Here is a 13,785-nt window from a genome sequence, read left to right as displayed (position 1 = left end):
TCCTCAGCTTTAACACAGGCCTTTTGATTAATTTTTGGAAGTTCGACTGTAAAGTTTTATGAGATTTTTTTATTTAGATTTCTTGTGCAAGTTATACGCAAGTTTCTGAGATACAAGAAAGCACAAGGCAGTATTTATCAATTCTTATTATAATTAAGAATATTTTCTTTGAGATAGGTGCAGGGGTGGGTAAATTACTATTTACAGATGATGGAGGTTTATGAATTTGAGATAGAAATGTCAATTTAACTGCATATAGGATGCCATTAGCAATTAATCAGTTGGCAAATAGATGGGACTTAAGCTTTCAGCGGCAAAAAACACAAGTCAAATGTTTTATAAACAGGATTAATAGACCTGTGCTTGATTTGAAATCATCTGATCAAACTCTTGAAGACGTGTAAGTGGTGAGATTTCCAGACAGGTGGATGCACAATGAGCTGACAGGGAAGCACCGTATCAGTAAAATAATTGATAAATATAAAGGAGCAATAAATATTCTCGGTGTCTCTGTGGATATTCTTCAGGTGCAACATGAAAATCTCTGCTGACCATTTACATTTGTTTCATTAGATCTTGTCTTGATTCTGTGGCTGATGGATCAGCTTCATCTCCAACTTTCAAATGTTTGGCTGTGAGACAAGATTCTGTTATGGTGCAGTAAAGTCGTCTGCTGTTTCAGGTTTACTGATTGATTTTTCGGAGGTTGAATTTAATGTTAACGTACTGGTTTAATTTGAAGTAGCAAAGAAATTATCATCCTGTTAGAGGTGTGTCGGAGGACTGTTGGGAACATCACAAGAAGAGTGTTATAGTTTAGGGTGCTTGGGTTCTTATTACGCTGGGAATGTGGGTTCGTTGAATTATGCAATATGTCCCACTGTGGCATTCCCGGCAACCCCAACTTGTTTTTGTAAATGCCTTTATTGATTTTGGGATACATGGTTTAATAAAGTCTCGGGACTTGTTACGCCTTGAAATCTGTTAGTTCATTGGTACATTAAGGAAATTTATTGTGATATGTTAATACAGAAGGATCAAAATATAATTTAACTGGGGTTGTTAGTGTGGCTGTTATTGTGCCCACATTATAGGTAACGATAAAGAAACGACATTGACCGATTTCTGGAGAACAACATTCTCGATACACTTTCAGATGAAGCACGTGACCCCATCGTGAACTTGGTCACATCCTCATCATGGAAGACAATCCAATTGATGTCATCCAAGCGGTCCTGCAGCATGAAGTCCGATTGGTCGGACCAACAGTGGACGGATCATCTATGGCCGCTTCTCGTTTGAGTTTTTGCCTGTACATCGGCAGAAGCCGGATCAGAGAGTGATCTGATTGTTGAAGTGAGGTCGGAGGAGCACTTTGTAAGCGTTATGGAGAGGTTGAGTGTGCCAGCTCCTCGAGAGCTCACCTGGATGTGCTGACAACACTTCGGAGGGATTCAGTCAGCGATGCTGGACTAAAGTCACGGCGACAATGAAGGCAGCCTCTGGGTGGGCAGTCTTCAGCGTGTTGAGGGTTTCGTACAGTTCCTTGAGAGCCAGGTCAGTATCAGCCTGGGGCAGAATGTACACTGCTGTGATGAAAACACCGTGAACTCCCTGGGCAGCCAGCAGGGTCTAAACAGCTGCTCCACATCTGGGCAACAAAGGATTGGAGCACATGCATATTCTGTGGGTTGCACCAAGCATTGTTGACCATGAAGCATACCCCACCTCCTTTACTCTTCCCCGTGAGTGGTTTCCACCTGTCCACAGGGAACAGGGAGAACCCAAAGGGTTCGATGGCATGGTCCGGTGTCTCCTCCGTCAACCAGGTCTCTGCAAAGCACAAAACATTACGTTCTTTTGTTTCCCGCTGGTGAGAGATTTCACTTATCAGTTCACACAGCTTGTTGTCCACGGACTGGGTTCTCATCATGCTGTGAATATGGGTTCGCTGGATTATGCAATATGTCCCACTGAAGCGTTCTTGGTAACCCCACATTGTTTTTCTCAATCCCTTTAGTTGATTTTAGCATACACAATTTAATGTCTCAGGATTCTGTTATGCTTGACAATCTTGATTTGTCAGTATATTGTGGAAAATTATAATGATGTGTTAAACATTGCTGCAGAAGAATCAAAAGGTAACTTAACCGGGATGACAGTGTGGCTGTTTTTTGTTCATGAATTACAAGTAACAATAAAGAAACGATTTACCAACCATTTATCAGTATATACAGTAGAATTTGTTTCCATCATTTTAGGCTTACGGTGGGTGGTGGAAATTTGTTCATGTAAAGTTGTCATTTGTTCAGATGCCTGTTCGGTTTTGATGAGTCTTAAAACAGGTAGTTCTTGCAGTAGGACAGATTTACTGTTGGAAACTCATCAAACATTATTTCATAAGCAGAGTATTGGTTTATATTTCCACTTCTTATGGGTCCCTGCACACAGCGGATCAGTTACAAAAGCTGTTAAAATTTCAACTAGCACATCCAAAGCGAAGGGGTTGTTGGATTGATAATTAAATCAAGATTGATGAGATAAAGGGCATCAATGGAGACAACTTTACAGAATGTTGTATTTCCATGTGAACCCGCAAACCCGCTGATATCCCCACAAGCACATTAGATTATCCCAGAGAAAGAATCATTTCAAACAGTTCACAGAATAGTTGCCTCCATCTTAAAACATTGAAAAAGCAAACTGCATTCATTTTTAAAGAATTTCTGTCTGTTTGCATCTCTATGTGTTCCTTTGCGTCCTTGTATGTGTCTGTCCGTCTCTTTGTGTGTCTGTGTGTGTTTGTGTCAGAGACCAGGTCACAGACAGCGCTCGGTCTTTGTCGTGACGGCGTAGCTGCTGAGAACACATGGCTATCCCGTCTACTCCACACTCCGTGCCCCCACCTATTCTGTAGCGCACAGAAAGGGAACAGACCGGCCTCTCCCGGAAACCACAAGCCTTCATCTCTGAGAGAACATTGCTGCTTTCCAAACTATGAAGAATTACACAACATCTATAATTCACTGTGCGTGTCAACCGTCATCAAAGTGCGGGATGTGGGGACGGGTGGGTGGCGGGGAAAAAGGCGACAGAAAAGGGGGAAGATTAGGGAGGAATGTGTGGAGGAAAGAGTTGGGCAGTGTGGATGAGAACGGATGAAGAGAGGAGGACAGGGGTAAGAAATTGAGGCTGTAGGTATTTAGTCTCTCTCTCTCTCTCTCTCTCTCTCTCTCTCTCTCTCTCTCTCTCTCTCTCTCTCTCTCTCTCTCTCTCTCTCTCTCTCTCTCTCTCTCTCCTCTCTCCTCTCTCCTCTCTCCTCTCTCCTCTCTCCTCCACACTCCCTAACCCGGCCTATTCTGTAGCACATAAAAAGGGAACAAACTGGCCTCTCCTGGAAACTACAAGCCTTCATCTTCCGAGAAAACATTGTCACTGTCCAAACAACGAAGAATTGTACAACATCAGACAATTCACTGTGCGAGTCAACCGTCATCACAGTACGGGTGGGGGATGTAGGGACGGGAGGGTGGCCCAGAAAACGAGCTGCAGTAAAGGAGGAATTGTGGTGAGGGTGAGAGGCAGGGGAAGCATTGAGTAGAAAGGGAGAAAGAGACAATAAGGGAGAGAAGAAGGGGATTGAGTGAGTGGGTAGAGTAGGGAGGAATGTGCGGAGAACAAGGGTGTGTCAGTGGGGAAGTGAACGGATGAAGAGAGGAGAGAGAGTGTGTGAAAAAGAGGGAAATAGGTGAGGCGAGAGGAGGAAGAGAAAGGATGAGGGATTGGGAGACATGAGATGGAGAGAAAGTGACGGTGAGGGAACGGGGAAGCAGAGGTGGCAAGAGAGGGAAGGGGTGAAAATGGGGGCAGGAGAGTTTGAGGTAAAGAGGAGAAACGGGCAATTTTTTGGAAGCGGGGTGAATGGCAATGGGGGGAGGGAGGGAGGGAGAGAGAGGGAGAGAGAGGGAGAGGGGAGAGAGAGGGGGGAGAGGGGGGGAGAGAGAGGGGGGGAGAGAGAGAGGGGGGAGAGAGGGGGAGAGAGAGAGGGGGAGAGAGAGAGGGGGAGAGAGAGAGAGAGGGAGAGAGGGAGAGAGGAGAGAGAGAGAGAGAGAGAGAGAGAGAGAGAGAGAGAGAGAGAGAGAGAGAGAGAGAGAGAGAGCGCGCGCCACACCTTGACCATGGATATCTAGTATCAATTCACATCTGTCCCCAGCAGGAAATCCTGAAAGCTTCCCGACAACAGCCCCAACCAATTCCCCTTCATCGACACTTTATTTGGAGTCAGAGAGCACTATAACAAACAAACCCTTTTTCCCATTTAGTCCATACCGAATTGTTATTCTGCGGAGTCCCATAACCGCAGCTGGACCATGGTCCTCAATACCCCTCCCGTCCCTGTACTGATCCAAACTTTTCTACAATGAAATCCATAACTTCCACTGGCAGCTCTTCCCCGACGCTCACCACCTTCAGAGTGAAGGAAATCCCACTCAGATTCCTTATAATTATTTTACATTTCACCCTTAAACTGCGACCTCCAGTTCCCATCTCACCCAACCTCAGATGAAAAATCCTGCCTGCATTTTCCAACACTAAAGGGAATAAAGTCCTTAACTTTTTCTAAAGCTCGAGTCCTCAAGTCCCAGCAAACGTAAATTTCTCTGCACTCTCTCTATTTTGTTGATAATTTTCCTTTAGGCAGGTAACAAAAACTACACACAATACTCCAGATTAGGCTTGACCAACGACTTATACAACTTCAACATAACATCCCATCTGCTGTACTCAATACTTTGATTTATGAAGTCCAATGTGCCAAAAGCACTCATTTTGATGCTGTCTACCTGTGACGCCACTTTCAAGTCATTATGAACCTGTGTTCACAGATCCCTCTGATCTACCAACTCCTCAGGACCCGTGTCTTCATGCACCCCAAATCAGTGCACACCCCGAATTCAAACCTTTGAATATGAAACAATGTTGGATGAGTTTCCAGCAGTAAATCTGACCTGCTGCAAGAATGACCTTTTTAAGACTCTTGAAAACCGAAAGGGAATCTGAAAGAATTACAACTTTGCAGCAAAAAAATTCCTCACCCACTGTAAGCGTGAAATGATGACAAGCGATTCTGTTGCATCTGATAAATAGCTGGTAGGTCATTTTTTATTGTTACCAATAATTCACGCAGAACGCAGCAACATCAACAATCCCAGTTAAATTATATTTTGATCCTCTGGAAAATGGTTCAACTTTCTCAATAATTTCCTTAATATACACTGAACCAACAAATTCTCAGGCAGAACAGAATTGTTAGACTTCATTAAATTGAGTATCTTATAATCAAATAAAGGCATTGACAGAAACAAGGTGGGGTTACCGAGAACACAACTGTGGGACGATTTGCATAACCCAACAAACACATATTTCCAATGTGATCAGAACCCAGGCAACGAAAACTAAAAACACTCTTCTTGTGAAGTTCCCAAAAGTCCTCCAGTTCACCTTTAACAGCATACTCATGTTTCCCCCTTAAATTAATCCAATATGTTAAGATTAAATTCAAACTCCATAATTTCAATCAGTAAAGCCGAAACAGGGGACGACCTGACTGCACCACAACACAGTCTCAAAGCCTGTGCTTGTATCACACACAAACATAATAAAGTTGAAGCTGATCTATAAACCACAACTATAATCAAGAATAGATCCAAATAAACAAATGAGATTGGTCATCAAATATTTTCATGTCACACCCAAGAATACTCACAGGGATAACGAAGAGTATTTAATGTTTCTTTATATTTATCAATTATTTTTGTCCGGTGCTTCCATGTCAGCTTATTATCCATCCACATGCCTGGAAATCTCACCACTGACACCTTTTAAGGAGTTTGACCATATCATTTCCAATCAAGTGCAGGTCCATTAATCCTGTCTGAAAAACACATAACTTGTCCCACCCATACCTGACACAAAATGTTCAATTAAAACAACTCAAAGTTAGATAATAGCCCCTCCATCCTCATTTCCACAATTTCATAAAAATTCTTTCCTTCCATAAATACTATTTCCCTTTTGAATAGTAAAAATACTACTGTTACAACATCTATATTTAACTGGCTTTACTAATACCATCTTCCAAATATAAAAATGAATTTAATGTCATACTTGCCCACCCATACCTTTACAAGACGTACAAATAGAAACAATCAGAAAAATTGTACAATAGCCCTCTCAATTGCATTTCCAAAAATTAATCAAAAGTCCGTCCTTCAATAAATATTATTTGCCTCTTCAATATCAAAAATATTGCTATTACAACATGTTTATTTAACTGTACTTTTCTAATATGATCTTCCAAACCCAAACTGATTCCAATGTTATTTAAGGCAGAGATTGCTAGGTATCTGAGTAGCCAGGGTATCAACGGTTATGGTGAGAAGGCGGGGGAGTGGGACTAAATGGGAGAATGGATCAGCTCATGATGAATTGGCAGAACAGAGTCGATGGGCTGAATGACCGACTTCTGCTCCTTTGTCTTATGGTCTTATTCTACCGTTCCAAATTCCCCTCTGATAAAACGTGAATTTACCTCTTTTATCGAAAATATAATTCAAACACTCGATTATCATACATTCCACAAGTTTACATAAATGAGACTTTAATGATATTGGCCTACAAGAAGGAGGATCAGACGGGGAGATCCAGGTTTTAGAATGGGAACTACTACAACCATTTTCCATGAGAAAAGTAGATGGCCAAACCTCCAAATGTGATTCAGAAAGTTAAAATCAAGATTTTCTACAAGTTCATGATGCAGTCTATTCCCATTCACAACACTATACTCTGCCCCTTTTCCTTATAAAACTGACATCACCCCTCTACCAACTAACCTGTCAAGCCAAACGACAATATAATCCTGCACAGGAATAAAACTTAAAATGTGCAGGTTTCCTGAACAGATATAACATCGGAAGAATCTGACCAATCAGAAATAAACTGCTGAAAGTGTTGGCCATGTAAAATCAGGCTTCTTGCATTTCACTTCAATATTTCAATCCCATTACATATCTTCACAAGTAGACTGGGATGCAGAAACCCCCACAACTCAGAGCTTCATTTACAGCTTCCCACAAAACACCAGTTACACCAAGATACCTTTCTGCAGCTTTCACAATAATTTTAATTTCCTCAGTAGGATGAGATGTCTGAGCAGTACAATTCACCACATTGGTTATAAACATCACAAACTTCATTTTATCCAGCAGTGAAGTATCTTTGGTGAGAGAACTGTGATGCCGGCATATATCCACTGACGTCACAGTCAGTTCTCTGAGTGGGATCACTTTATCCAGTTTACCTGCTCTGCTTGCTGTACTTGTCCTTGAACAGGCCCTTCTGCTCACTGGGTTGTTCTGAACCAATTGTCACTTCATGCCTTACAAAACCAATCCCTTCTGACTACACAAGGAACACATCCCTCCATTCTCCTCACATCCACGTGGTACCTAATAGCCTCGTTTGCACCTGCCTCCACCACCACCCGAAATTCACTCCAGACACCCACCACTATGAGAATGAAAAGCAAAACTCGAAACGCAAATCTCCTTTAAACATTCGGAGTCAGGTTTTTAACATCATTGCCTTTTCAATTTGTTTTTCAACAGCAGCTATGCAGAGAAAAGAGACAAAATGCACTAAATTACAAAATACTTCAATAGTGAAAAAAGGTCCAATGAGGATGTGTTCCCCCTTTCTCCTGAAGTTCATGCCCTCTGGCATTGGACATTTCCTCCTTAGAGAAAAAATCCCGTCTCTCCACTCTGTCTGTGTCTCTCACATTCCTGTAAACGTCTGTCAGACCTCCCTCAGCCTCTGCCACTCCGGAGAAAATTCCCCGAGTTTGTCCGGTCTCACTTTATCCAGGCAACATCCTGTAAAGCCTCTTCGGCTCACCATTCAAAACCTCCACATTATTCTTGCATTCGAATGCAATTCTCCAGATGTGGTTAAACAAGAGATTTATACAGCTGCAACATAACTGCCTGACAATGGAACCACTGTCTGGGAGTTATGAACTTGCATTCCAAGATCCCCCTGTAGACACAGTCCAATCTCGCCCCATGAATATAACAGCAACGAGATAATGCTGAGGCTTTATAAGACATGAGTCAGGCCACACTTGGAGAAGTGTCAACAGTGTTGGGCCCCACATCTCAGACAGGATGTGTTGTCATTGGAGAGAGTCCAGAGGAGGTTCAGAAGGATTATTTTGGGAATGAAGGGGTTAAAATGTGAGGAGGACTTGGCAGCTTTGACCCTGTGCTCACTGGAACTCAGAAAAATGCGGGGAATCTCAATGAAATCTACCGAATGTTGAAAGGACTGGATAAGGTGGATGTGGAGAAGGTATTTCCTGTGGTGGGGCACAGCCACAAAGTTGAGGGGCCACCTTTTCAAACAGAGGTAAGCAGCTTATTTTTTTTATTAGCCAAGGTGTATTGGATCTGTGGAATTCTCTGCCACAGACTGCGGTGGAGGCCGTGTGTGTGGGTATATTCAAGGTGGAAGTTGATCGTTTCCTGATCGGTCAGGGCATCAAAGGATATGGCGGGAGGTCAGATATCTGGAATTGAGTGCGATCTGGGATCAGCCATGATGGAAAGGTGGCTGACTCAATGGGCTGAATGGCCTAATTCTGTTCCTATGCCTTATGGACTTATGAACAGAAGCCCCCTCAATCATGATGAATCTCCTCTGCACTCTTCCAGCACAAAACATCCTTTGTACAGAATGCTAAGCGGAACTGAATGCAACGTTTCAAGAACGTTATCATGTCAGGCAGCATCTGTTGAGGGGATTAGAGTCGATGGTTGGGACAGAACCCGTCACTTACGGCTCTAACACAGGCCTTTCGGCCCAACCTTTTCATGCTGTCCTCCTGTCCATTTAAACTAATCCCTCTGCCTGTCTTTGACACAGAACACAGAAATCTACAGCACATTACAGGCTCTTCAGCCCACAATGTTGTACCGACCATGTAACCTACTCTAGAGACTGCCTCGGATTTCCCAATCATATAGCCCTCTGTGTTTCTAACCTCCATGACGCTATCTAAGAGTCTATTAAAATATACTGTTGTATCCACCTCCACCATCGCTGCCGGCAGTGCATTCCACGCACCCACCACTCTGTGTGTAAGAAACTTACCCCTGACATTCCCTCAGTACCGACTTCTAAGCAGCTAAAACTACGTCCCCACGTGTTAGGCACTTCAAGCCTTGGAAAATGCCTCTGGCTATCCACATGGTCAAAGCCTCTCACCATCTTATACACCTCTATCAGGTCACCTCTCATCCTCCGTCGCTCCAAGAAGGAAAGGCCAAGTTCACTCAATCTATTCTCATAAGGCATGCTCTCCAATCCAAGAGCAACATCCTTGTAAATCTACTCTACACTCTCTGTAGTATCCACATCCTTCCTGTAGTGAGGACACCAGAACTGAACACAGGACTCCCAAGTGGGGTCCAACTAAGCCCACAGCCCTGCCGCGTTGGGGTACAATTACTTTTGTACAGGTTAGGAGAAATATAGCTTCAACATCACCTCACAGCTCTTGAACTCAATCCCACGGTTGATGAAGCCCATCACACCAGACACCTTCCTAACAACACTGCCAACCTCCACAGCAGCTTTGAGTGTCGAATGGACATGGACCCCAAGATCTCTCTGACCGTCCACAATGCCAATAGTCTTACCATTAATATTATATTCTGTGTTCAAATTTGACCTGCAGAAATGAACCTCTTCATCTGTGTTGAACTCCATCTGCGCTTCCCAGTTCTGCATCCGAGGCAAGGAAATAGATTGCTGAGCCTCTGGCGAAGATCATTATGTCCCCATTGTCCACGGGAATTGTACCGGAGTATTGGAGGGAGGCGAATGTTGTCCCCTTGTTCAAAAAGGGTAGTAGGGATAGTCCAGATAATTATAGACCATTGAGCCTTACATCTGTGGTGGGAAAGCTGTTGGAAAAGATTCAGAAAGATAGGATTTATTGGCATTTAAAGAATCATGGTCTGATCAGTGACAGTCAGCACGGCTTTCTGAAGGACAGATCATGTCTAAAAAGCCTGAAGGAGTTCTTTTAAGAGGTGACCAGACATATAGATGAGGGTAGTGCAGTGGATGTGATCTACATGGATTTTAGTAATGCATTTGATTAAGTTACACGCGGTGGGCTTATTCATAAAGTCAGAAGGCTTGGGAACCAGGGATGTTTGACCAGGTGGATTCAGAATTGGCTTGCCTGCAGAAAGCAGAGAGTTCTGGTGGAGGGAGTACATTTGGATTGGAGGGTTGTGACTAGTGGTATCCCACAAGAGTCAGTTCTGGGACCCCTACTGTTTGTGATTTTTATTAACGACCTGGACGTGGGGGTAGGAGAATGGGTTGGCAAGTTTGCATAAGACACAAAGATTGGTGGTGTTGTGGATAATGAAGAGGATTGTCTAAGATTGCAGAGAGACATTGAAAGGATGCAGGAGTGGGCTGAGAATTGGCAGATGGAGTTCAACCCAAAGAAGTGTGAGGTGGTACACTTTGGAAGGACAAACTCCAAGGCAGAGTACAAAGTAAATGGCAGGATACTTCGCAGTGCAGCGGAGCAGAGGGATCTGGGGCTACATGTACACAGATCCCTGAAAGTTGCCTCACAGGTAGACAAAGTAGTTACGAAAGCTTATGCGGTGTCAGCTTTCATAACTTGAGGGACAGAGTTTAAGAGTCGCGATGTAATGATGTAGCTCTATAAAACTCTGGTTGGGCCACAGGGAGTACTCTGTCCAGTTCCGGTCATCTCGCTATAAGAAGAATGTGGAAGCACTGGAAAGGGTACAGAGCAGATTTACCAGAATGCTGCTTGGTTTAGAGAGTATGGATTATGATCAGAGATCAAGGGAGCTAAGGCTTTACTCTCTGGAGAGAAGGAGGATGAGAGGAGAAATGATAGAGGTATAGTTGATATTAAGGGGAATAGATAGAGTGGACAGGCAGCGCCTCTTCCCCAGGGCACCACTGCTCAATACAAGAGGACATGGCTTTAAGGTAAGGGGAGGGAAGTTCAAGGGGGATATTAGAGGAAGATTTTATACTCAGAGCGTGGTTGGTGCGTGGAATGCACTGCTCGAGTCAGTGGTGGAGGCAGATACACTAGTGAAGACTACTAGACAGATGTATGGAGGAATTTAAGCTAAGGGAGGCAGAGTTTAAGGGTCAGCACAACATTGTGGGCCGAAGGGCCTGTACTGTGCTGTATAGTTCTGTGTTCTATCTATTTCTCGCTGGAATCTCTCTTTTAGTTTAATTGTTTATTGAAGGCACGACACAGTCCAGAAAACTTAATGCATTACATTTTCCTCCATTTTGCTTTGATACCTTACCCCGAAACAACACCACAACGTCATCAGTGGGGCCTTCTGGGAGTTGTAGTCATTGATCCTCGCTCGCTCCCTGTCAAAGCATGTTTCGTCAGCCACCACAGACGTCCCCGAAACAGACCCACCGAGGCGCGAAGGGGAATCACAACCGTCCTTGTGGGCGCCGAGGCCGGCGACACCGACAGAAGCGACTCGCTGATCTCCGCCATGGCGATGGAGCGGAAGAGGAGGGGCTGGTCATGGGCCGATTTCCTCCAGCCTATCGTAGCTCAGACGTAACACTGACCCCTGCTGTCATTGGCTGCAGTGCCTGTCGTTCAAATGGGAACTCGGAAGGTGATTAGTTTATGTGAACGTCAGTCAGTCTTCCAGTCTTTATGAGTTTGGATTTGGATTTATAACGGGACAGGAAGCAAATTGGGAGAAATGTGAGTTTTTATGTGATGGTACATCAGTCTCCGAGTTACATTATTAACAATAAAAGGGCAAAGGCCGTGGTGAGGAAGTAGGTGATTTATTGGAGGTTATATGAAGGGATATCAAACTTGGAATTGTTTGGGATATGATTTAGAAAATGGGATTTGTGGGGATCATAATATTCCAGTGTTGATTATTGAGGGCAAAATGATTGTTACTGAAACAGGGAAGGTTGTGTTACTGGCTGGGTCATTTGATGAGATTAATTTAAGTGAAGAAGTTAAACAATAGAGGGATATGTTTTTCAGTGAATACCCTGATGTGCTGGAAGTCAGCTACAGCAATGATAGTATCACTGATGGAGAGATTTCTTTGTATGAATTTAAGAAGTCTATTAATAATGCAGGTCAGGTGTCTCCAGGAAAGAGTGATATTTGAAATTGTAATTGTATATAATTCGCATTTGTAAAATATTAAATATTTGAATTGTGCATCTACTTTCCTCATGGAAAATGGAAATAGTAGTGCCTGAAAACCTGGCAGATCCCCACTTGATCCTTCTAGTTAAGGGCCTATATCGTGAAAGTCTCATTTATGTAAACTTATGGAATGTATAGTAATCAAGCGCTTGAGTTATATTTTGGAAAGAGTGGTGATAAAGTGTTTTATTAGAGTGGATTTTGGAAGTGTGAAATGACATTAGATTCAGTTTTAGGTTTGGAAGATGATATTCGGAAAGCACAATTAAATAAAGATGTTGTAATAGCAATATTTCTTGAGACTGAAAAGGGAAATGATATGGAAGAAAGGACTTTTGATTAAATTAGGAGTAAGGGGGACATTGTATAATTTTTCTGAGTTTTTTTTTTGTATGGACTGTCCAAGTAAAGGTCGTCATGTCTGTGTCTATGAGATAGAGAATGAGATCCCACAAGGCAGTATTTGTAGCCCTTCATTATTTAATATTATGATTAATGATATTTTCTCTGAGATGGGAAAACCACAATATACAGATGACTTAGCTTTATGGATTTGAGGTATTAACTGCAATTTACAATTAATGGATCAAACAGTGGGCAGATTGATGAGGATTGTAAGCTTTCAGTCGTTAAAACACATTACGTGGTTTACAAACAGCATTAATAGACTTGCAGTTGATTTTAATTTATAGGATTAATGTCTTGAGGAAGTGTCAGTGGTAAGATTTCTCATTATGTGGATGGATAATAAGCTGACGGGGAAGCAACTATCAGTAAAATAATTGATAAATGTAAAGGAGCTTTAAATCTCCTCAGACATCTATGTGGGTATTCTTGGGTGCAACATGAAAATCTTTGACCAATTATATTTGTTTAATTTGATCTGTTCTTGATTATGTCTGTGTGGCTTGTGGATCACCTTCATCTTCAAATTAAAAGTGTTTGTATGTGATACAATTACAGACTTTTAGATTGTGTTCTGGTGCGGTAATGTTGTCTCCTGTTTTGGCTTTACTGATTGCAATGGGACAATTGCCCTCAAAGATTCAAGTTGATGTCAACATACTGGATTAATTTGCGGGTCAAGGAAATGATCATCCTGTTAAAGGTGCGCTGGAGGACGGTTGGGGACATCACTAGAAGAGTGTTTTTTGTTTTGGGTGGCTGGGTTCTTACCACGCTGCGAATATGGGTGTGTTTGATGATACAGTATGTCCCACTGTAGCTTTCTCTGTAACCCCACATTGTTTTTTCCAATGACTTCAGGTGATTTTAGTTTTTACACGATCGGATTCAGTTCTGCCTGAGAGTCTGTTGGTCATCAGTATATTAATGAAAGTTATTATCATACAGTAACCATTTTTACAGATGAATCAAAAGATAATTTAATTGGGGATGTTGGTGTGGCTGTTTTTGTGTGCCTGAATTGCAGGTAATGATAAAGAAATGAC

The 13,785-nt window shown here is 42.7% G+C and overlaps 2 protein-coding genes across 2 annotated transcripts in view; one reads left to right on the top strand and one right to left on the bottom strand.

The window, feature by feature from the left end:
• Positions 1-11,743, bottom strand: part of LOC132385765 (nuclear factor 7, ovary-like) — a 125,479-nt gene extending 113,736 nt beyond the window's left edge. Inside the window, exons 1-2 of the mRNA XM_059957989.1 lie at positions 11,442-11,743; positions 9,759-10,025 (exon numbers count right to left, since the gene is read on the bottom strand). The gene's annotated coding sequence lies outside the window, so the exon portion shown is untranslated. The remainder of the gene's footprint in view (positions 1-9,758; positions 10,026-11,441) is intronic.
• LOC132385773 (zinc finger protein 135-like) overlaps positions 1-13,785 on the top strand; it is a 901,933-nt gene that overhangs the window by 848,579 nt on the left and 39,569 nt on the right. The gene's annotated exons all lie outside the window — the stretch shown is intronic.

This window comes from Hypanus sabinus (genome assembly GCF_030144855.1).
Source record: "Hypanus sabinus isolate sHypSab1 chromosome X2 unlocalized genomic scaffold, sHypSab1.hap1 SUPER_X2_unloc_2, whole genome shotgun sequence".
NCBI classification, from domain to species: Eukaryota; Metazoa; Chordata; class Chondrichthyes; order Myliobatiformes; family Dasyatidae; genus Hypanus; species Hypanus sabinus.
The sequence above is the reverse complement of the archived record's forward strand: the minus strand, read 5'-3'. Positions and strand labels throughout refer to the sequence as shown.